We start from the raw sequence: 24974 nt of genomic DNA on the forward strand, positions 1-24974 counted from the left end.
TTGGTTCTTCTGATCCTGCTTAAAATCAAAACATGATTAGATGTCAGTGTCTCCATATCTTAACTTCTGAATCATTTTCAATTTTTCTGAAAATTTTCTGGGCTTAAGTATCTCCAAATAGAATCCTGGCTCATGCACTTCCAATTTATATAAGGCCTATGGCCACTTGAAGGTTAATGCGGCATCATATTTTTCTAACCTTCCAACTTGAAACAAAATGAATGAAAGACTGAAGTCTTTGTGCAATCTGGTAAAACACCTGTGGTAAGCCATCCAGAATAATGATCAATGAACCCAGCTATAAGAATGACATGGAAATTCCTGTTGCTTTAAGGATTAGGTGGGCTCAGAGTAGATACTTCATAATTTGTTGATGAACAAATGGACCACTGAATAACTAAATTTTAACAAATTATTTACTTCACTGGATTAAGTATTTAGAATCCAGTTGCATTTTTATTAAAATTTACCTCGAAAAATGACCCTTGTAATTTTTGCAAAGGACCACTCGAGTTCTTTGATGTTTAATATCAAGAATGAAAGTAGACCCTTTAGTTCTCACTAAAATTCTAAAGGCGGGTTTTGAAAGCAGAGGGGGAAAAATACTTTGTGCAAGAAAAGGTGAGACTGCTCTGAAAGGTTCAAACCATCTGAGTCCATTCCTATCTGCCCCTTACCCTACCATACATATGCACAGGGTAGCCTATAGGTGCCATTTGCCTTTTAACAGCCTGAACCTTAATGATGAGTGGACACACTGAACAAATGACCACATGGTTCTGTCTATATTCAGTTAATTGAAGGTAACTATTCTGCTGGTTTGGGACTTGCAGAACAAACAACCAGCTCTTTGATTGCACTTTTCATTAGCACACAGTGAATCTAGAATTGTAGAAAACATCTTGAGGCTATATATCCAATGAGGTAATTACCTAAGGCAAGATGGCTCTCCAGAGGTGGGAACAGTAATAAATCAGGCTTGGGATTTGGATTTAACTTCTTAATTAATTTTTAATTGAAATTTAATAACTCCATACAGATGAGAGAAGTCCTGAGAAAAAATGTTCTAAATCTTAAAATTCTTTTGGAAAACAAAGGTGAGAAATTAATTGAATAGACAAGAGGAAGACTTCTTGCTTAGTGGAAAATTACTCCAGATTGCTCTGTAAATCAAAATGGAAAAGCACAGTATATTACCTTCAGCAATAAATGTGGGTTAATTGCTCCTAAGACCATATTTCCCCCATTAGTAAGGTCCTCTCAGTAAATATCAACTGTCCAAAGTTAAGTTCTTTTAAACTAGCATTTGTTTTTCTGCAAACAGCAAACTCATTACAAAGAATCCAAAGTTCAGTGGCTCAGGGCAACCTTCTCTGTAGAGGTCCTCGTATTCTCCAGCACCAGAATTATGAAGCTTTAGGGCCAAGATAATAGGCCTGCAGCTTCCAAAAGTAACTTCTGTAGTCTCTACGCTCCCAACTTCTGAGAAAAAATGGTCACCTACTTCTTATCTCCCTTGCATTGTAAGTGCAAATTCTGGCTTTCCTTAAAGTGAATTTTCCAAAGCAAATAGTGGAGTGGGGAAGATGGAAAGCCAGGCTACAGACATGCTGTCCACAGCTTCTAATGCAGCAGGACTTCAGAGCAAAGCGGAAGGCCTCTGGTGTTTTCCTTCACATTCTAAAATCTGAGTATCTGAGGATCATATGTGCAAATTTTGCCTTTGACTATTTTCTACCAAAGTCCCTGATTTTTCTCTCAAGTCACAGTAGTTCTGTGTCATTGATTGAACAGAATTAATATTAAGGGCAACCAAAATGCCTGAGAAGGACTTCAGTGATCATTTTAATTGGATTCCCTCCTTTTAGAGATGAATTACTAGCCTCAGGTCATATAGTGAGTTTGATGGTGGCATATTCATAACCAGAGCTGGGATTCACTAAGTGATTCTGACCATCCCTCCCAGGTCTTTCCGAAAGCATAATTTGTCCTTGCCAATGTGCCGGAAGCCCCAGAGCCACTGAAGGAATTAACACTCCATCTCTGGAATCCTTCCAGCCCGGGTCAGCTAGAAGTCCCCCTCAATCTCCTTAACATGGCGTTTCTCCTTCCCTCACCTCCCCTGTTTCCGAAACCACTCCCCACCAATGCCTCAACAGGGCTCTGGTTCAGAAGAGGGAGCTTCTCCAACACAGGAAACTTCCACTGTGACCTCCATCTTGTCTTGCTTTCTCTTGGCTTTTTGTTAAAATATTTGTAACTGAATATAGCTAAATATGAGGCCATAGTTGTACCACACAGTTTCAACAAAAATATTGGGCACACTTGCTACTTCCGTACCAGAAAATTAAAAATACTAGCCATTGTATTCAATACTGAGCACCCTAGACTTTGCAGATACTTTGCCTATAAAAGAGGAATTTTCTTTGTGTTTGTACTAAATGCCAATGAGGTCATGAGATAAGTCAAAGGGGGCTCCTAGAAACCAACACCAACTGCATCAATAACACCATTGCTGAAGTGAGTGGGGGAAATTACACAAAATCCAATAAAAAATAACTCAGATGGACTGTCCTGTCTCTAAAGAAGAATTCCTCAGGGGAAAAGTAGCACACACACATTCACACAAACAACCCAGGCTTAATTAAAGTTTGTTCTCTGTCAGCATTGTGTCTAAAGTTTTCACTTCAAATATAGCAGAATGACCCAAAGTGTCTTTTCTCATTTTCATGTAATTTTCTCCCAGCCATTCTGTCGATAAGCAAACTGGGTCTTCAATCTGTTTACCCTCCCACAGTCTGACCAACTGAAGGCTAAAAAAACCCCACACAACATGTTTTTACCACTTCCACCCCTACCATTTTACTGCTTTGTGCAATGAACCTCACATTGGTTCTTGTCTTGATAAATGTCCCTCTACAGCCTACACATCAACCTTTAAAACGATTTAGTCATTCTGTTCTTTAGGTGTCCTAAATTATCCACACTCTGTTCATTTCTTTCTTTTTTTTAATATTTATTTATTTATTTTAGAGAGAGAGATAGAGTATGAGAGGGGGAGGGGCAGAGAGAGAGAGGGAGAGCAAGAATCCCAAGCAATTCCTCAGGGGAAAAATAACACACACACACACACACACACACACACACACACACATTCACACAACCAACCCTGGCTTAAGAGCACGTAGCCCAACACGGGGCTCAATCTCAAGACCTGAGAACATGAACTAAGCCGAAATCAAGAGTCGTAAGCTCAACCGTCTGAGCCACCCAGGCGCCCCTCACTCTGTTCATCTCTAAGTGACTCCCAAGCACATCTCTGCTGTCTTATCTCCCCTTCCCCAAACTAACAACTTAAGGTATTTCTTTTAGAAAATATATACAAACGATTTTACCATATGTAATAGGCCACTCTGACTGGCCCTGGAAGGAACAGCCATGTTGATCTACAGATCTAGAATGGAAATTCAAAATGTGTGAGTTAAATAGCCTTTCTTTAGTGACTAGGGTAAAAATTACTAGTAACACTGCTTTCAGAATAATTTAAATAGCTCTAGGAATTTTTTATCTAATAAAGGCTGTTATAATTTACAATATGCTTTTCATCTTAGTCAATTAAAACAGCATCTATTATACAGAATTCCCCAAACCAACTATTAAAATTTTACAAAACAATGTGATAAATAAAGAGTTACCATTTGTTTAGCCCCTGCTATATACAAAAACCAAGCAATGTAAATGTCTTTTTTTTTCCCTGACATTCATCCTGTAAAACAGGTGATACTGGCTGCATTATATAAGATTTAGGTAGATTGGGGTGCCTGGGTGGCTCAGTCGTTAAGCGTCTGCCTTCGGCTCAGGTCATGACCCCGGGGTCCTGGGATCGAGCCCCTGCTCCGCAGGAAGCCTGCTTCTCCCTCCCCCACTCCCTCTGCTTGTGTTCCCTCTGTCGCTGTGTCTCTCTCTGTCAAATAAATAAATAAAATCTTTAAAAAAAAATTAAAAAAAAAGATTTAGGTAGATTAAGAGGTGGCCAAAAGCCACAAAGCTAGCAAATGACAGAATGGAGATGTGAATCTCATGGTCTTAGATGCTAAATCTCAGACTCTCTTAAATAAGCTCACCACTACCCAAAAGTGCCTGGCATCTTTGAATGAAAGAGAAGGAAGTTTTGGCAGAGAAATGACATTAGGATATCTACCTCTTTCTTATAAACAGTATGAGATCTGATGTCAAAACCCTGCAAACCTAAAATCTCACACATTTTACAAATTCCAACATGATCTACCATGTTCGTGCAATCCTGCTTTAGTAATTCAGAGATGCCTAAAGATTTAGGGTAGATCTCTGCCAGATCCAAAAATAAGTTGTTTCATGACTTTAAAAAAAAAGTCATCATACTTCAACTATAGTTACTGTAAATGATCGATAGAGATCTCCAGCCATTCAAGCTGGTGGAGGAAATCCATGTGTCTCAGATAAAGCCCAGGATGTTTCAATTCTACAGAGTCCATTTTCTTGACTGTATGTAGACGTCTTTGGCTAAGAAAGAGGTATCAAGTCCTGGAGGAAAAAAAAGATACTTGTTCTGGAAAACAAGCATTTTGGGGGATGCGCTGGATGGATGGAAGGAAAAGTCAGGCCATGACAATGGAAGCAAATCAGTGTCGTGGAGTTGACACTTTATGTATAACACCAATTTCTACAAGGTAGACCAAAGAAAGTCTTGTCTAATAGAAAAGTTTCTGGCCTAATAGACCATGAAGAAGAGCTGAATTGTTTCTCTTGGGAGCTCCATGCTTTTTGTTGACTTATCTGGCCCTCTGAGGAGTCTGAATACTGAATTTAAAAGACTAATTTTGTCTTCAGTCTCAAGATCATTATAGTCGCACTTTTTTCTCCTCGAATTCTGACTTTGCATTTAGAAGCGTAAGTGTTACCACGGTCTAAACATGTTTTTGCAGCAACTTCCTATGGATCTTAAAAAATAAAAGGTGGCTTGATACAAAAAGGACACTGAACATCTTCAGTGAGAGAACTGGAATTTCTCTCATGAAATTACTTACCATTTTCTTAATTGGCTATATTTATCCTCGTCTGTCAAGCCCTGTGTTTGAATGGTTTCCTGTGACTCTTCAGAGGGACACTCTAGCAACAAGATCCTATGTGTGTCACTTTATATTTGGTGAGAGAATTGTTCTTGCTCTAGTTATATTGTAAAGGCGATGGCTTCGTTAACCAAAGTGGCAGAAATAACAAAAGCATCTAATACTTATTCCACCTGGACATTTCACAAAGCTGAATGACTCTTTCCTATTCAAAAATGCCTCTCTGGTGCATTTTTTAAAATGAGCTTTCAAAAACTGAGAAGAGAAGGTAGCTTCAGCTGTGCTAAAGCCTGATTTCTTCTGAGCGCCGAACAGTTTCATAAGTATTTCAGCACGGGGAGGCGTGGGGGGGTAGCCTTTAGAAAAGAGGAAGTATGGCAGTGTCTGCAGATTTAGGAATAGCCACAAATGATTCACAGCACTTCAGACTTACACAGCACTGGCTATATACTAGGCTGTTGTCAGTGCCAGTGACGCAAAAACGAGCAAGAATAATTTTAAACCTTCGAAGAGTCCTTGAGGCTCCTGGGTATGATAAGCACACGAGTAACATTTTAAACCTTTTTTTTTTTTTTTTTTTTAGATTTTATTTATTTGACAGAGAGAGAGATACAGCGGGAGAGGGAACACAAGCAGCGGGAGTGGGAGAGGGAGAAGCGGGCTTCCCGCCGAGCAGGGAGCCCGATGCGGGGCTCGATCCCAGGACCCTGGGATCATGACCTGAGCCGAAGGCAGACGCTTAACGACTGAGCCACCCAGGCGCCCCAACGAGTAACATTTTAAAGATACAGCGGTAATAAATAAATAAACTAGAGATGGTAATAGCTTAAATATCATCTGGCTTTAACTCCACACTGGACTGACAAAGAAACTAAAATCCAAGTTCACACCTTTAACAAAAAGAGTAAAATCCTCTGATTTTGTAAAGCGAAATCAGGCAAGTAGAGACGGACCATAGCTGGTTGTTTTCCTCTACTAGCCTGTTCCCGAGGACGCCCCAACTAGTCCCCACATAGGCATAAATAGGAGGGGAGAGCTAGATAACTGGCCGTGAGTTTGAATGCTTAACAGCAGAATCCATTTTGAGCCTTTTCTCAACTCCATCATTGGAAAAACTAGCTATAAGGAAGGTTTCCTTCCTTCCTTCCTTCCTTCCTTCCTTCCTTCCTTCCTTCCTTCCGTCCTTCTTTCCTTCGTTCTTTCCAACAGTAATATTTGCTAACATTTATTGATTTATTTGATAGTAATATTTGCATGCATATAGTTCTAAGCATTTCATGGATATTTAATATTTAATCCTCCCAGAAATTCTATGAATATCTTTTTCTCTTTTTTTAGCTTTATTGACATATAATTGACAAAAATGTAATATAAAGTAGTGTACAACATGATCTGATACATGTGTGCTTTGTAAAGAATTTCCTCCACAGAGTTAATCACCACATCCATCACCTCCCATATTTATGTTTTTTCGTCTTCTTTTTTCTTTTTTTTTTCCTTTGTGAGAACACTTAGTTTCTACTCTTAGCAAATTTCAATTATACAATACAGTATAACCAACTATCATCATCAAGTTATACGCTAGGTCTTCAGATCTTCATCTTACAACTGAAAGCTTGCACCTCTTTACCAACCTCTCTCCTTTTCCCCAACCACCCCAATCTCTGGCAATCACCTTTCTATTCTTTCAATAAGTTCAACTGCTTAAATTTGGGGGGGTTCCACATATAAATGATATCATGCAGTATTTGTCTTTCTCTGTCTTGCTCGTTTCACTTAACATAACACCCTCTAGTTTCATCCATGTTGTTGTAAATGACAGGATTTCCTTCTTTGTTAAGGCTGAATAATATTCCATTGTATACATAGCCCCCATTTTCTTCATCCATTGGTCCATCAGCTGACACTTAGGTTGTTTCCATAACTTGATTACTGTAAACAAGGCTGCAGTGAACATGGGAGTACATATATCTGTCAAACACTGATTTCATTTCCTTTGGATTCATACTCAGAAGTAGGATTACTGGATTATATGTAGTTCTATTTTTAACTTCTTGAGGAAACTGCATATTGTTTTCCATAATAGTGTGCCCGTTTATGTTCCCACTGACAGTGCACAAGGGTTCCCTTTTCTCCATATCCTCACCAGCATTTGTTATGCCTTAGCTTTTTGATAATAGACATCCTAACAGATGTGAGGTGGCATCTCATTGTGGTTTTGATTTCCATTTACCTGATGATGAGTAATGTTAAGCATCTTTCTATCTACCTCTTGGCTATTTGTATGTCTTCTATGGAAAAATGTTTATAGGTCCTTTGCCCATTTTCTAATTGGGTTATTGGTGAGCGGTTTTGCTCTTGGATTGTATAAAATTTTGTATATTTTGGATATTAACCCCTTATCACATATGTGGTTTGCAAATATTTTCTCCTACTCCATAGGCTGACTTCTCATTTTGTTAATGGTTTTCATTGCTGTGCAGAAGTTTTTTTTTTTTTAAGATTTTATTTATTTGACAGAGAGAGATACAGCGAGAGAGGGAACACAAGCAGGGGGAGTGGGAGAGGGAGAAGCAGGCTTCCCGCGGAGCAGGGAGCCCGATGCGGGGCTCGATCCCAGGACCCTGGGACCATGACCTGAGCCGAAGGCAGACACTTAACGACTGAGCCACCCAGGTGCCCCATCTGTGCAGAAGTTTTTATCTTTTTTTTTAAGTAGGCTCCATGCCTAGTGTGGAGCCCAAGTGGGGCTTGAACACATGACCATGAGATCAAGACCTGAGCCAAGATCAAGAGTCAGACACAGCCGACTGAGTCACCCAGGTGCCCCTATGCAGAAGCTTTTTAATTTGATGTAGTCTCACTTGTTTATTTTTGCTTTTGTTGCCTTTCTTAAGGTGCCAAATCCAAAAAATCATTGCCGAGACCAAAGTCAAGCAGCTTACTTTCTATGTTTTCTGCTAGGATAAGACTTTTACCTTTTCAGATCTTATGGTCAAGTCTTACATACATTTTAATTTGATTTTTGTGTATGGCGTAAGACAGGGGTACAGTTTTGGGTGACTGGTTGTCTCGGTCAGTAGACCGTTCAATTCGTGATCTCCAGGTTACGAGTTCAAGTTCCACACTGGATGTAGAGATTACTTAGAAAAAGACAGGGGTACAAGTTTCATTCTTTTGCATGTGAATAACCAATGTTTGCAACATCACTACTTAAAGACTATCCTTTCCTCATTGTATAGTCTTGACTCCTTTTTCATAAATTAATTAACCATATATGCAGGGATTTATTTCTGTGCTCTCTATCCTGTTCCACTGATCTATGTATCTGGTTTTATGACAGTACTATGCTGTTTTGATTGCTATAGCTTTGTGATATAGTTTGAAATCAGGAAGCATGATGCCTTCAACTTTGTTCTTCTTTCTAATTATTTTGGCAATTTGGCATCTTTTCTGGTTCCATATCAATTTTTTATTGTTTTTTCCTATTTCTGTCAAAATGCCACTTTGAGTTTTGATGGGGATTGCCCTGAATTTATAGATGGCTGTGAGTAGTATGAACATTTTAACAATATTAATTCTTCCAGTCTGGGAACACAGAGTATCTTCCCATGTATTTTTGTCTTCTTTAATTTATTTCAACAATGTTTTAAGTCTTCCATGTACAGATCTTTCACCTTCTTGGCTAAATTTATTCCTAAGTATTTTATCCTTTTTGATGCCATTGCAAATGGGATTGTTTTCTTAATTTCTCTTTCTAGTGGTTCTTCCTTAGTGTATAGAAATGCAACTAATTTTTGTATATTGGTTTTGTATCCTGCAATGTTACTGTATTTTTTTATTAGTTCTAGTAGGTTTTTGGTGGGGCCTTTAGGGGTTTCTTGGTTTGCTATAGTCATGTGGGACTTGTGAGCCCAAGCTCCATTGGCTCTGAGAGCTAGGGGCCTGATTTGGGGACCTATCCCTTAGGTAGCAGCCTTAAAAGTTGGAGCCCTAGATGTGTAGTCCAAATCTTTCACCCCTCAAGGAGAAGCTGGGAGTTGGGTGTTCCCTCCCAATTGTATGGTGCTGTGCTGGGGGTAAGGTTTATGGTATGTCTCTGTCTTTCCTCCTTGTGTCAATGTGGGTATTTCCCCAGTTGCCTGATGTGTAGGAGTGACTCAGCTAGGTTCTGGATTTCTCTCAGAGGAAACTGCTTCATGTGTAGCTGTATAAATTTGGTGCCTCGGTGGCAGGAGGAAAATTCAGAAGCCTCCTATATTGTCATCTTGATGCTATGAATATCTAATGTAGATATTATTATTGTCCCCTTTCTATGGAGGAGAAAACTGAGGTTCAGAAAGATTAAGGAAATTGCCTGTGGCCACTCAAAACAGTAAGTTTGGGAACCAGAATTTGAATCCAAGCATTCTAACCCAGAACATTCATGATAACCCCTATACCAGTGGTTCTCAACTTGGGGTGATTTTATCCCCAGGGGATATTTGGCGATGTCACAGCTAGAGGGAGAGAACATCACAGTAGAAGTCAGTAGAAGCCAGGGATATTTGTAAACATCCTAGATGCATGCATAAAACATTCCTTCACTGCAAAGAATGATTCAGCCCAAACTGTCAACAGAATGGAAGTTAAAAAACTCTGCTCTATATTATACTGCATCTAGAATCAGTCATACCCTGGCTATGAAAAATGTGGTCAGCAGGCTAGTAGCATTGCATCACCCAGGACCTTGTTAGAAATGCCCACCCCAGATCTATTAAATTAGAATCCCCATTTTAAAAAGATCCGCAGATGGTTCGTCTGCACATTGAAGTTTGAGAGGAAGTGAATTATACTTTTGGCTCTACCATGCTCTGATAAGTCTTGAATAAGACAAATCCCATATACCAGCCTAGTCTGCATGCATAGGCACAGAGAAGCAGTGTCAGGAAGACAGTTGTGGGGATGGGGAGGGGGAACGTGGACAGATCCAGCAGGGATGTAATCTTAGGGACTGGAATTTTCTTCAGCAGATGGTTCTTAATAGATGGCTTCTCCATATTGATGAGAGATTGCAAACAATCGTGCCAGCATGCCAAAAAGAAGAATGGCCCAGAAAAAAGAAACACGTAGCCTGTGGACTGTGCTTTTCCTTGGTGTGTGCAAACATTACAGAACTGATCTACATAAAAACACAAACATTCCATTAAGAGAATTCATCAAGCAGCTAACTTGCTGAAAGTTGTTGAAAAAATAAAAAGAAAATAGACTGATTTTTTTTTTTTACTTTTTAATTGCTAATTTTGTTGTCATGTAAACTTAGTTTCAAAACCCGTCTAACTCTCACTGTCCCTCTGGGCATACAAAAATGTGTTGACTTGTCCTCCAACCACAAAAGATCCCAGGCAATTGGTAATCAACAGTACACAGAGCTCTTATCTGACTAAAGAACCGGAAGTGTAAATCCAAGCACTCTCAGATCCCGATTCCGAGTTCTGTTATGCATGTTAAACCATTCCCTAGGATCCACTGTCCCCTTATTTATAATAGGGACTTATTTAATATTGACTTTGTATTTCTATATTATTATTATTCACACCATTGTTTTAACCACTTCAGATCTTGTGGAATTATTGATGAATAAATATCTGAAGAGAGAGGCATTGAGATAGAAGTGATAAATTGGATGTAGGGGACCACAAAGAATACAGATGTGGAGTTTGAACTTTCTGGGTTTCTTTGAAAACCTCGACATAAGGAATTTAAAATTACATACTAAATATAATTTTGTTACTAATGCTTACCAACTCCCCCCAAAAGTGTGATCATCTGAAACAGGAACACACTCACACTTTAAGGCTCCCAAATAACCCATTTCTGGAGACAAAAGACAGAAAGCCATCTATGTTTTCTGTACAGGCAATGGTAAATTAACACTCCTGATTTTAAGCATCTCCTATAAAAAATATTTTTAGCAAAACAAATATATACATTTTTTTCTCATGATTATAGGTCCCTGTCTACTATAGGCATCAAAAAAAGAAAATGTATAAACACACACACACACTGATAGTCAATTATACTGCAGAATGTGCAGATCAACAACTCAACGCCACAGAACCTCTTCCTTACCCACTCCGAAAACATGTGTCCAAACTGTGGTTGTAATTGAAACCATTTGTTCCATGATCGTGTGTCATCCAGCGTATAGCTGAGTTTATCTTACAATCTTCAAACCTAGTCTATCCCACATGTTTGGCTAAAAATTGCCTGTTGCTCCTTTACTTGTGCAAGTGGTAAGTATCTGCTTCTGTCATGCACTACTTGAAGCTTTGCTTCAGGAAGAAAGCCCTGCCTTTCTCCTTTTACCTGACTCATCCTGGGGATAATTCCCCCAGGAAGTGCCTGGATGGTTTGATTGGGCTATGGGAAACTGAAATCCTGTGCTGTGTTAACTGAGCTTCAACCTTATTGTTGGAAGCAAGCCTCACCTGGCATTTGATATTAATCATGGACACCAGAGAAAGAGCTCAGCGAGCAGAATTGTCATCTATGGCCAATCAAGTCTCACTGGACACAACCCACTGCTCAGTGTTCCTTTAACTTGTGCTGAGATGTCACACTTGTCAGCCAACTCGCACATCTTTCCAAGGACTTGTTAGGTTTAGTTTTCTCCCTGTATATAAATGCAACATATGTTAGCAACCATCATTGACAGATTTCAGCAATATTTTTCCCTTAATCGAGCTGTTAGTTCAGTTGTCAAATGCAGGCCTTTCCCTTTAGTCTTCAAAGAATTCGGAACCACAATCAGAGCTAGGGGAAAATAGCAGAGGAGATGGACAACATATCCAACAAGATTTTCCAGCAGTTGCTTGGCTGTTTATATACACTGCCTGCCCTCCCTCCACCTCTCCAGCAAGTAGAATACTGAAGATATGTACCTGGACTTCATAGATAGAAACAATTGGAAGACACCAATATGGATGAAGCAAAGGTCGAATTGAAGTTAATTGTAAACTGTCTAGTTCGTTGGGGTTAGTAATTTTCTATGGCTCATGCATAGCCTCTTCAGTGACCCCCACTTTATGTCTGGGCTCTGCCCAAGAGGCCAGAAAGGTTCAGTGGCGAGCAGAGGCAGCATAAAGCTAAGGACCAGAGGGAGCTGGAGGTGCTCCCCAAGAGGCCTCCTTCAAATTACTAAAGACACGTAGGAAAATGCAAGCCATGGTGAGTAAACTGTGCTGAAGGGGAGACATAAAAGAGGAAAGTTTGAGAGGTCAGTAGTCTAAAAAATGATGAGAATGGAGTGAAAAAAAAATGGAAGCAGGGCAAAACAAGTCTGTCAAGGATTTGAAGCCAAGAGTGCTGGACCCGGAGCTGAGTGTTCTTCTTCCGTGGTTCTGGAGGCATCTCTCAAACAATATCTCCAAACCACTTAGGTATATATGGTGTTCCAAACAAGTACGGTCATGCAAAAGGAAAGGAGGCAAGCTCTTCAGGACTCCAGCAGGACTATGATCCAAGAAGGATCATTTTTATTTTACACAGAAGATTATAAGCTCCTTGCTTAAGAGGCATTTCTCTATCTATGAAAAAGTGAGGTCCTGTTTGGGGTCTGGTGAAGCCAAGGTCTGTCGTGCATCCAGAGCAGTCTTGAGTTCTGTAGTCCTTGATCATCAGGTTCAGGATTTGTTTTGGGCTTCCCACCGCAGCTGCATCAATCCATACTCTTTTTCTTAAGATTTTATTTATTTATTTTTAAGATTTTATTTATTTATTTGAGAAAGAAAGAGGGAGAGAGAGAGCACAAGTGGGGGAGGAGGGGCAGAGGGAGAGGGAGAAACAGGCTCCCCACTGAGCTGGGAGTCCAACACGGGGCTTGATCCCGGGATCCTGGGATCATGACCTGAGCCGAAAGCAGACACCCAACCAACTGAGCCACCCAGGCACCCCTAGATTTTATTTATTTATTTGAGAGAGAGAGAGAGAGTATGTGCACACAAAGAACAAGGGGGGCTGGAGAGGAGCAAGGGGTGGGGAGCAGGAGGGAGGGAGAGAGAATCTGAAGCTGACTCAGTGCTCAGCAGGAGCCAGTTGCAAGGCTCAATCCCAGGGCTCGATCCCAGGACTGTGAAATCTTGACCTCAGTCAAAACTAAGAGTCCAACGCTTAACCAACTGAGACACCCAGGCGCCCCCAATTCATACTCTTTTTTAAAAATGCCACTCATCGTGAACATGGCCATATGAGATCCCCCACCTGTGTTAAATCAAGAACAGGAGAAAGATTTAAAACTTTTCTCTCCATCTCAAGCAAGTCAGAAGTGCTCACTTCATCAGTAATATCAGCTCATGTCCTGGCATATGGCAGATTTATTCACAAAGTAAAAAATTGAGGGTTTTTAAATTTTCTTTTCATAAAAATTTAAATTAAAAAAAGATAAAGTTAATGAAAAGCAATTATTTATATAAGGTATATTTTTGTGTGATTTACCTCTCAAGTAAAACCAAGGAATGAAAATCTTGACTCACCTTCATTTTAAAGAAAACCCTTATTGATCCATAGAGTTGACATAAAACTGGACATGAATTACATTATGCTAGGTCCTTCGAGGAGCACAGTCACTTAATAAATCTTTGTGGGAGCCCTTACCTCATGTTCTCTGTATAGAATTTTGTACCCTTACCTACTATTAACACCTACCTGAAATAGAAGGAGTAAAGTTGATCTCTTGGTGAATGGTTGCGTTCGTCCAAATTCCCTAGGATCCTGTATCTGGCCAGTCCCCGAGGCCACATGCCCTCAGCCTGTTCATGTCTGGCAGGCTAGCAGAGCAGTTTCCTTCATGCAGGGGATGGCTTCAAACCCTCAAGGACAGCATGCCCATTGCGATGTCACCCTTACCTCTGAAACGTATCCATCACTGGAGTACAAAAGGTAGCATGACTAATGGTGATTAGGAGGCCACATGGTAGGATGGAAAAAGAACTAGATTTGGAATCAGAAGGCAAGTGTTCCTGTTCCAGTTCTAAATCTTATTAGCTAAAATGACTTCAGGCAAATCTCTTCAAATCCCTGTCCTCAGTTTTTCATCTGTAAATGTGGGGAATGGTAATGTACCATGCTGTTCTTAAATAAAATAATATGTGAAAGCACTTTGTAAACAATGAAACAATATACACACATAAGAAATTATGTGTAATTGGTAATCAAAATTTAATATTTTGTGATCACAGGATATCAAATAATTAGCTGACTCCCATATAGTTACATGAACTTATTTTCCAAAAGAGGTCAATTAAACAAAGACACTGGTCTCCTTGGTCAAAAATGCTTTAGCAGAATGTTTCTTTTTGCCAACATGGTTGTAATTGTCTTGAGACTCCAGCATACACTTGAGCCAAGTAATACCGTCAAGATTTTGCATCTACATTGATTTATCCATATTCCCATGTTTCTCATGGCCCAGCTAGAAGAATGAGTAATGACAAAAATAAATGCTGCTCTCTTGACAATTTCTGGTTTCAGGGGCCTCCTTCAGCCACGTTTGATTGTGAGCCATGAATCTCAAAAACAGAACCTTCACCTCGAACTTCCCTTGGAAAGTAGGTGAGGAAAATTGATAGATAAGGCTCAACTATAACCTTGGCTGAAGCCCATGTGGGAAGACTCCCGGTCAAGGAGTCAGAAAACCAACTCTGTGTCCCAGCTGTGGGGGAAGCACTTGTCACACCAACGTGATATCTAACCTTTATGGAGGTTAAATGGAGGTTAAATGGAGGAGAGAAGGGATTAGAGTTCAACTGTCCTCAACTTTTTGGTGGGTCTTGGGTCTCTTTAACTATTAAAAATCACAACCACCGTATGAGGAGGTATTAATATTATCTCCACCTTATTATTAGGTCACTGAAGCTTAGACTATGTAAGTAACACAAAAAAATTTGCACCCAAGTTCAGGGAATTCAAGAACCACATGGATGATCTATAGAAGACTTCAGGTGAAGAGTCTCAGAATTAGAGCACATAATACTTCTATCTGTGCATTTCTTTTCTAAAAGTGTGAGTACATATTCTATTTGGGTCACACACAATACCATGGCCTAGTGTGACCCATTTCCTTCTAATAATAGATGGAAAATTACCTGCCAATGGATATGCAACACTATTACCCAGCTAGATAATAACAAACCATCATCTTTTCAAGTAATGCCAACTATCTCTAAGTAATAAAAATGAATTCACTTTGTCCTGGTGATATCCAGAGAAGCTGCTGCCCTGAATTTGCCCTCACTTTCTTCCTAAATGCAAACTAGATTGGACAGTTTTGTCAGAGACCATGGGTTCTTACCATTTGAGTTCTCCCCTGTAGGGAGCACAATTTTTTCAAACCCAAATCAGTATCAATCAAACATTAGGCTAGAATAAACACGTTTTCACACATCCAAATTCTCCAAAGATGTTGCTTCTATGTATCTTTTTTTTCTTTTTAGGAGATTGCTAGAGGTTGTGCTCCACCAAAACAAAAAATTAAATCCAAAAGATCAAGACATGAAATCCAAGAAGCAGGAGCTGTAATGCTGAAGGAGATCTCTTTGAATGACAGCAGAGTACCAGGACCATAGCTAAGTAGAAAGGAAGGTGTATAGAAATGGATTGAAGGTTAGTTTACAGAACCATTAGAGGAAGTAGGAAATCTTAACCAGAAACTTGAAGAAAGATGAGCAAAAAAAAAAGGGGGGGGGGCAATATATTCATAGCAAAAATAAAAGTTTGCACAGAAGTACAGTTAGCAGTGAATATTTACAACGACAAAATAATGAAGACCCTGATGATGGACTTAACCATAAAGCTATTTTACAAGTTTTCAGGAAGAACAAAGGTGTCTGAGTTAAGAGGGGTATAAGAAAGCAAAATCTTCACCATCTACAGTCAATAGGTAACATCTAAAACATAAAATGGGATGAAGCAGTAGTGTAAACATGCTGTTAGAAATATTTAAGTAATTACCAGAAGCAATAGCTGACAGAGTTGAAAATGATTGTACCTGGGGAAAGGAAAAAGAGATGGTGAGAAGATAAAGTGAAACTTGTACTATCATTTGACTTTTAAAATTGTGTATAATAAATCCTTTGATAAAAATAAAAAGTAAACATTGACAAGATAATAAAGGAGACTATAAAATAGACAGTGGTCCTATCCGCCCAGTTCTGGGAGGAGTTTTGTGCTGCCCTGTTCCTTCCCACAGATTCTGAGGGGAGGTCATTTTGTAGAACATTTTTCACTACCCCATGTATATTCCAGGCAGTTTGGAAACTGAAACTGCTTCAGGATCTTTAATTATTTGTCTTCAGCTATGATTAAGAAGTAACATGGGAGCTTCCAGGGGAAAGAGACCATCACTGTGTTTCAAGTAATCATTTTGAGTAAACACTGTTGAGTCAAGATCAGTTTGTGGGAAGCCCTGCTTTTGTCTTCTCAGGTTCAACATGGTCAGTGCTTTCAAGCACCATCACTCATTACACTGCTATGTTGCCTAGTAAGCAATTCGCACAACTTCTGAATTTATGAGCTATAAACTAAAGCAAAATTGCACCCAAATTAGGAAATCCTTACTAGAAAAATGCTGAAAATGAGCATCCCCAAGGCAGTTGGTTGCTAAAAGGAAATGTTCTAAGTCGCTACTGCCCAATAAAGGCTTGAATGTACTCTTTTCACCTTTGCCAGTGTGATGGATTATTTCCACCTCAGAAAGGATAATGAAGAGCGTGCATTCAGAGTGGGTCTCTTAGTGTAAACACATTTTTTGTCCATTCTGTCCATTTAGCAGCTAAAAAAATACTGGACTTGGGCATGTAATAAGTGAAACCAGAGTAACAGACTTATTTTAGGAGGAATCGTTTTGGTTTCTCCAACCACAGACCCCAACCCCCATGAAGAACATCCTATAAGTTCATGCTATGAACACTCAGGAAACCGAAGAAACAAGGTATGTGGTTTACTCTCATTGTTACTTGAAAAACAGCTCTAAGTACAGAGCCTATTAAAATGAATGAGTTTCCAGATCGATGTTCTCTAGTCTACAAAGTGTGTTTATACACATATTTCACTGTTGAAAGGAATTTTTAAAGATAGCCCACCACACATCTAATGCACATTTCCCACTCTACCTCTGCCAATTATGCAACACATCTAGAGACAGGAATCTTGCTTCTTCCAAAAGCAACCTTATTCTGTACACCCCTGAGAGCTACTAAGATCTTTCTTTGATCTACAGCTCAGTGACTTCAACCAACAATCCTTTTATTTCCCTTGGAGTCATTAAAAAAAAAAAAAAAAAAAGAATCTAACCTCTCTTCCACATTACAGTTCTTAAAATACTTGATGACAGCTTCCATTCCTTCCACAAGTTTCCTTTTCCCTCCACTCTTCCCTGACAGACCCCTCAACAGTTTTTTCAGCATTTTCTCATACACCGTGCCCTGATTCCTTTCACTGGGCAGGGTGCTGTGAAGAGTGGTCCCCCATGGGCCTTGGAGCAGGAGTATCAAAGTCAGAAAAACCAGGGTTTCAATCTTGCATCTACTCTGTAGGTATATGACTTTGATCAAGCAGAGTCTCTCTCGGAGCTTTAGTCTCCTAATCTATAAAAAATGGTAATAACAATACTTATCTCTCTTAATGATATAACATGGGTGAAGACTGATCAAGGTGCCTGCACCAAAGTAGATATTAGGAAAATGCTACATTGGGGCACCTGGGTGGCTCAGTCGTTAAGCGTCTGCCTTCGGCTCCAGTCATGATCCCAGGGTCCTGGGATTGAGCCCTTGCTCTGTGGGAAACCTGATTTTCCCTCTCCTCCCCGCTTGTGTTCCTGCTCTCGCTGTGTCTCTCTCTGTCAAATAAATAAATAAAACCTTTAAAAAAGAAAGAAAGAAAGAAAGAAAATGCTACATTGCTGCTGGGGTAGTCCAGCATGAGTGTGTGGTGCATTGTTGAGTCTCTGTAAAGGGATGTGCTCAAGTCTCAAGATACTCTTCTGAGAATAATCTGACCACCGTCGAGCAGTATCATAATCTTGGACTCCTGGGCAGAGCCTTCATGATCGGCAGGTCTCTGTCACTTATTTACTGACCCTGCCATCTTACAGAAGATATTAATTTCTACTAAGACCATAGAGCCACATCCTCCTCTACAACTATCCAGTTCTGACACTGAGCAAGAGTACAAATAAAAGAAACACCGGAATATGCTTTTAATTCTGAAAGGTCTCTCTTGCTAGCCCAAAAGGGAAGATGACAGTCTCCCAGTCATAAAGGTAGAAAGAAAAAGGAATAATAAAAGCTGTCAGACTCTCCTTTCTGGTCCATTTCTAGCAATTTAGAATGTATCGGATATTTAGAATGTTTGATTGTATCTCAAACAACCCTGAGAACATGGTTTGGATATCCAAGATGGAGACATTACAGATTACACAGCAATGCTAACCAAAACTGGACTCTACATGATTTGATGTCCGTATTTGGATGTCAGAGTAAGTCTGTTTAAGGAAGAACTCCTGCCAGTCCTTGGGAAAATAACCAATTTGAATTGAATTCGGTTTAATTTCCTCAAAAGTGTCAATAACAGCAGGTGACCAACAGCCAAATGAATGAACATGTCCAGGTTTTTTTTTGCATTCTTTGGGTATAACCTCTCAGGGAAGAGAAATTCATGAGGTATCTGAATTTATGAAATAAGAAACCACAATGAAAGATAGCAAGACCAAAAGAATGACTATTAGATTAGGATAAACATCAGTGTTACATCAATTATGTGAAATGAATGCATTGGTTTTTTTGTAGAATTGAGACTACTCAATTTTTAAAAAAATAATCATTTTTCATTTGTTTGTTTTGAGGGGGTGGGGGAGAAAAATTAGAAAACACAGAAAGGCAAAAAGAACATGAAAGTTTCCCATATTGCTACCACCAGAGATTAATCATTATTTTAAAACTCTGAGTATATAAGGCATTTTTTACATCATTTTCAAAAGGAGTATTTTGAAAAGTTGGGTTTCATAAGGCTAGCCTATTTCCAACCATCACTGAAAAAGTACGAAGAAAGTTATCTCTGGAATCTGGTAGCCAGAACACTAAACATGGATTCTTGTACCGTTCTACTTAATTTCTCCTAATAATTGCATCATGCCAATGATCAAGAAAAAGAAGAAGAAGGAGAGGAAGAAGAAGGAGGAGGAGGAAGAGGGAAGGAGGAGGAAGAGGAAGAAAACGAGGAAGAAGAAGAAGAAGAAATTTTTTCTAGGTGTTTCCAGACACAACTATAATAAGTATGCTTTGTGGAAATCAGGCAAACCATTTTAGCCTGCTCTTCGTGTTTACACAAAAGAGTCATAATGTCAACCTGAGAGTAAAATTCTAATTATTGACTAGTGAGTAGGTTCTGGAGAAAGAAAAAAAAGGGATGTATCCAGTGAAACCAGTTTGTTTCCAGGAAGCAAAGGAAGCTTCCTGGTAAACTCAAATTGTTTACATGATGAAAGGAAAGATGTACACTCAATGAAAATACACTTAAAAAATAATGGAACTAAAGCAATGACAGAAAAGCTAAAATTTTAGGCAAAAGAGCTAAACATAATAAAAGATAGCTTTCAAGTTAAGTTAGATTTAAAGCAAGTAGAATCAGAAAGGTAAAATATCCCTGATTGTAGAAGATGGTGTTAACAGATGTTTGAATGGAGATAGAAGTCTTTCTCTTGCATTCCTCTTCCCCAAGAAGAGAGTGTGGTCTTTATATTACAAAGTGTAAATGATCATTTACGTCCTCTCCAACTCAAACAGAAGGGATTCTAAGGATGTTTCACTTTTCAGCAGATTGCTGGCGTTCAGGGTAAATACCACCAGACGTGTGTTTTCAAATCCAAAAAAACTTCTTGGAAGTTTCATAACGAAGAGACAACTTTTCACAGAATGGTGTATTTGACGTCAAAAGATGGAAAACATTATATTAGTGTTAACTTTAAACAGAGCAAAGAGCAATTTTATTTAAGTTAAAAAACGAGTTTATTCGGGAAGAGCAGAGGGATCACAATGTGGGACAAGCAAACTATGGCAGACCATAGGCAAGTCTGAAGAGACAAAGGGAAGGGCAGCTTTTATTAGGTTTCAGGAAGACATTGGGGAGGGTTGCAAAAGTTTAGTGGAGAAGAACAAGTTTGAGGTCCTGGCAGTTTCTCACTGGCTGCCAGCGGTGGCTAGTGTTTTGTTGCTGGGGCAGGGAGGGACCTTCCTTCCTTTTCTTAAAAGCAGGAGATAAAATTCCTATGTGATCAATGTTTTCCCTTACCGAAATAATTCTTCCCTTCCTTCTTTCTGCTGGTCGTGCAGGCTGCAATGAATGGAACATGCATGAGAGCGCCCCCTTCAGGACTTCCAACTCCATTTTAAATAAAGTTTCCTTTACTTATTTTCAAATTAGAAATACGAATATGTGTACCCATAATGTGACAAATGTATGCAAAGAATTGCATTACTACCTACAACTGGAAATAAAAACTTTAAATCAGAAGGCCAATGTTAGGGACGCCTGGGTGGCTCAGTCGGTTAAGGGTCTGCCTTCAACTCCGGTCATGATACCCGGGTCCTGGGACCCAGCCCAGCGTCCGGCTCCCTGCTCAGCGGGGAGCCTGCTTCTCCCTCTCCCTCTGCTGCTTCCCCTGTTTGTGCTCTCTCTTTCTCTCTGACAAATAAATAAATAAAATCTTTAGAGAAAAAAAGAAGTCCAATATTAAGGAGTATAACTTTTAGCATTTCAACAACAGTCATGTTTGTTTCTCGAATATCTAAAATCACAGATTGCTCGCACAAATATGATTGATTTCATTTCAAAAACTTGCTTAAAAGTCAAGAAATTCAGATCATGTTCTGAGTTACATTCAGAAGAATGAGCCAAACTTCTTTTTCACTCAAAAAAAAACAGCAATGATTCTCCATATTAGTCAATGTGCTGTGATTACTTAGAATCCAATGATGAGCAAGCATTAAATTCCTGAAAGATACCAGGATAAGTGTAAAGCTCATTTAGCTAACATTAGGAGGAAACAATTTACAATGTTCTAACAGAATAAGTTAATATATTAGTGCATCATGAAATTACTTTTAAATTGATTATTTCTTACTTACAATCCTCAGAGCTATAAATGTAATGTGGTATCCATGTTCTTTTTTCATCAATCAAATAAAGAACAAGCAAAAAAAAAAAATCCTTTTAAATTAAGTGATTAAAAATTTAAATCTATGGTGTATTGTTTGTCTATGTATATACACAGCAAAGTTTTTTCTGCTTTGTTTTGTTTTGTTTTTGTTTTTTTTGGTAGAGGATGTTGGGCCACAGGATTTTTCCCAAGAAATGTGCTTTCAACCTGAAATGATTATCTGTCTCTAAGAATGATCAAATCCACCTTGGTAGTACCTCATGCTGTTGTTTTATGACCTAAGGCACACTCAGACTGAAATAAATTTATGGAAATAACTTTCTATGGGACTTAAGACAAAGAGTACAGGACTATGTAATGAATGCAATAATTTAAAAATTAGTATACTTTCTACTCTTCCTAAGTACATTTCCTAAAGCATTTGGTTTTCTGTTGTTGGATGGGAGAGAAGGTGTGGCTAGTGATTAGAAGTGCAAAGAAACAGGGTAAATCTTGATGCTCAGACTAGGTAAGGCAGGAAGATTCAGCTCTTGTCTTGAGAGATGATTTTCTAAACAACCGAATCCTGACCTCTTTTGACAAATTAGTCACCAAGCCAAGAGGAGTCAGTCCCACAGTCTTTCTAAAGTATGGAGAAGATAACTTGTCCTCCAGTAAAATAAGACTTGCTTAGAATCCAGAGGGAAAACAAGAGCTAAGGGAAGTAAAGGGAAACCATTCCACTTCCAGGCCCAGTGATGGTGGAAAGAAGAAAAAGAGGGAAAAGTGAGAGAGTAACGTGACCTGATGTGGGTCCTTGGATCCGCCTGTGTAAGTGTGTCCCAGATAGGAAGAACAGTGTCATATCATCCAGGGCAAACTTAGGTCAGAAATAGTCTATTGTCCCCACTCCCTGTTAAGAATCAGAGAAGTAAGAGATGGCTTGTTCTCAGAGGTCTCATGAAGAAGTAACAGAATAGTTCTGGGGTGAGCAGAATGGGAGGTGCTTCTTAGCAGACTCATCACAAAGGACTCTGTAGAAATAACTGTAGAAAAGACCCCCAAAGTCAAGGCCAAATGCCATTTCCCACCAGACCTGAGAGATCACACTAGCTCTAGCAAGGGTCTAGGTGATGCTAAGCCAGCTTCATCTCCAAGGCTGCAGGAGCCCAACCCAAGTGACAGTTACACTGGCCACAAACCTCAGCTGTGTATGACAGCAGACAAGCAACATCAGGTCAACAAGGAACATCTAGTGTGGAGACCCTGAATCTTCTTCACCTCCACAAGACCACATAAAGCACACCCCTTCTCCATGCACTTTAGGAAACAAAGCAGGGAGAGCAGGAAACTACCCAATTGGACTGCTTAAATTACTATATCTGGTAAAGCTTTAAACTACATAGGACATTTAAATTTTTATTTGCTAATTAGTAAATAGAGATTTTGGAGGAAGGCCAATTAACTATGGATGCAATAAAGAAATTGCATTTTTATTGTACGTTCTAATTGTGAGATGATTTACATTTGTGAATCTGCTACCCCTGGTTCTGCCCACTGCCAAAAAATTTGGGTTCAAATTGTCAGTAAGTTCCACCTCAACGATGGCTCTTCATACTGAGATGTTGTGGCTACTTCCTAAGGACTGCTGAAAAAGAGTGTATCCATACAATGCAAAAGGAACCATAGAGTTTCCCTAGGTATAAATCTATATAAACATCTCCAAAGATGCAACTTTAGGCTCTCACACTTATTTTCTCCTCCAAAGAAGCAGGGAAAACATTTAGTTCCAGCTTTTGACCTTGTCTCCATTCTGGTGGAGTCTTGTTTCTTCCTCCTGTTTCTAGGTGTCTCCTCTGCATGTCTCAAGTTTGCTTGCCTCATGTCTTAGATGTTGCTTTCTTTTGTCAGGGCCCTTCCTTACTATCTCTGCTAACATACATACCACTACGATGAATCTTAGGGGCATCTGGTATCTCAGTGGGTTAAGCGTCTGACTCTTGGTTTCTGCTCAAGTCATGATCTCAGGGTCGTGAGATCAAGCTCCACACTGGGTTCCATGGTCTGCTTGAGAGTCTCTCTCTCTCCCCCTGCCCCTCCCCCCTCTTGTTATAAATAAATAAATAAATAACATCTTTTTAAAAGTGTATCTTAAACATTCCCTGCATATTTTCCCCTGGATTTATGCTTATAATTACATTTTTAACAGTACTAGTTTTTACTTGCTGCTTTGGATGAATTGCTTGGTTTTTTAGTATTTTTCATTACTCTTCTTCTGAATATCTTAAACTTTTGTACTTACATGAGTACATTGCCTTTGGCTAGTTAAATTAGAGTTTAGAACTTTAAAAAGTTATATTTAATGAGATCGTAGGAAAATTTTGCTTGGGGACATTTCAGTCTAATAATTAAGATTTTTATTCCTCTGTGAAATCCAGTGATAATCTCTCTCAAATGCAGTCAAATTTGCATAAAAAATAAAAGGAGTGGTGTCTTTTCTGTTTTGTTCTTATATAAACAAATTTTTTAAATACCAAAAATTAAATGGAGAATAGAAAAATAAATATTTCATTTCCATGAGATGGACACTGAAACCAATAAGCAATACATTAGAGAGATCAAAACTGTGTTTTCTTGTCTCATGGCCTGGATGTGGCTTCCTTTTATCAGGGCCCATCCTGGCAAGCCTTTGGCGGGCAGGACCTAGATGCAAGAAAGAGCCCAGATCTTCCACCTCCCTGCCTTGTCTGCTCCTCTGGAATCTGAGGTGAAAGAAAGAGATGTAGGCTGAGGGAATGCGATTTGCTCCTGTGAGTACATGCTCCCCAAGTAATATTCATGCACTCAAAAAAAAATCAATCTCCTATTTTGTATCAGGTATTGGCCCGTGTACTCTAGAGTTTCCACCTTCCAGGGGCTCCCAGGCCAGTAGAAGGAGATAAGATGTGTGGAAATTATCCTAGGGATAAGGAAGAAAGACTGGCTGTAGTAGGCACGCTACCAACAATAATGCCAGAGAAGACCAGAGGAACAAAGAGGCTCCCAGGGAGGTGTTTGTGAAAGGGTTCGCATAGAAGATGGCTTTCACATTGAGCCTTGAAGAATGGGTATGATTTCCCAAAGTAGATGTGAGGATGGCGGCTTTTACAAGGGGAGAGTGAAATAAAAATAAAGACAGAGAAGACACTAAATCTGTTCACAGCACAGAAGGTACCAAAACATCCGAGGATAGCAGGATAGCAATGAGAAAAGTGGCGACAGAGTGAAGGAAGAGAAAGTTCTAGGGAAGAGGAGGAAAAGCAGATTATTGGTCTTCTGTCTCCACCCTGCTCTGGACTCCCAAGGTGCTGTCAAGACCAACTTCAAGAACTGCACAACTCTGGAAGATAGGTTTGTTCAACAAACAATAAAGTAGGCTGTTTAAGAACATAATCCCCTAGACCAGGAGAAGCTGACTGTGTTAGGGTGCGTTGCCTTTCTGCTGCATTGGTTCAAGTTGGCTCATTTAAGAATCTGTGCCTCATTAGAAGTAAAAATGTAAACAAGATCAGACAAAATTTACATTAAATGTTTCATGCAGCTGAGTTTTCCCTGAAATTCAAATGGGCTGGGTAAAAACAAAAACAATGAAAGACTGTTAGCGAAGTCAAATTTTTGTGAGATCTCTGTATATTTCAGCCATGATTTTGCAGTCA

This window comes from Leptonychotes weddellii, chromosome 2 (genome assembly GCF_054177405.1).
Source record: "Leptonychotes weddellii isolate Sample4059 chromosome 2, ASM5417740v2, whole genome shotgun sequence".
NCBI lineage: Eukaryota > Metazoa > Chordata > Mammalia > Carnivora > Phocidae > Leptonychotes > Leptonychotes weddellii.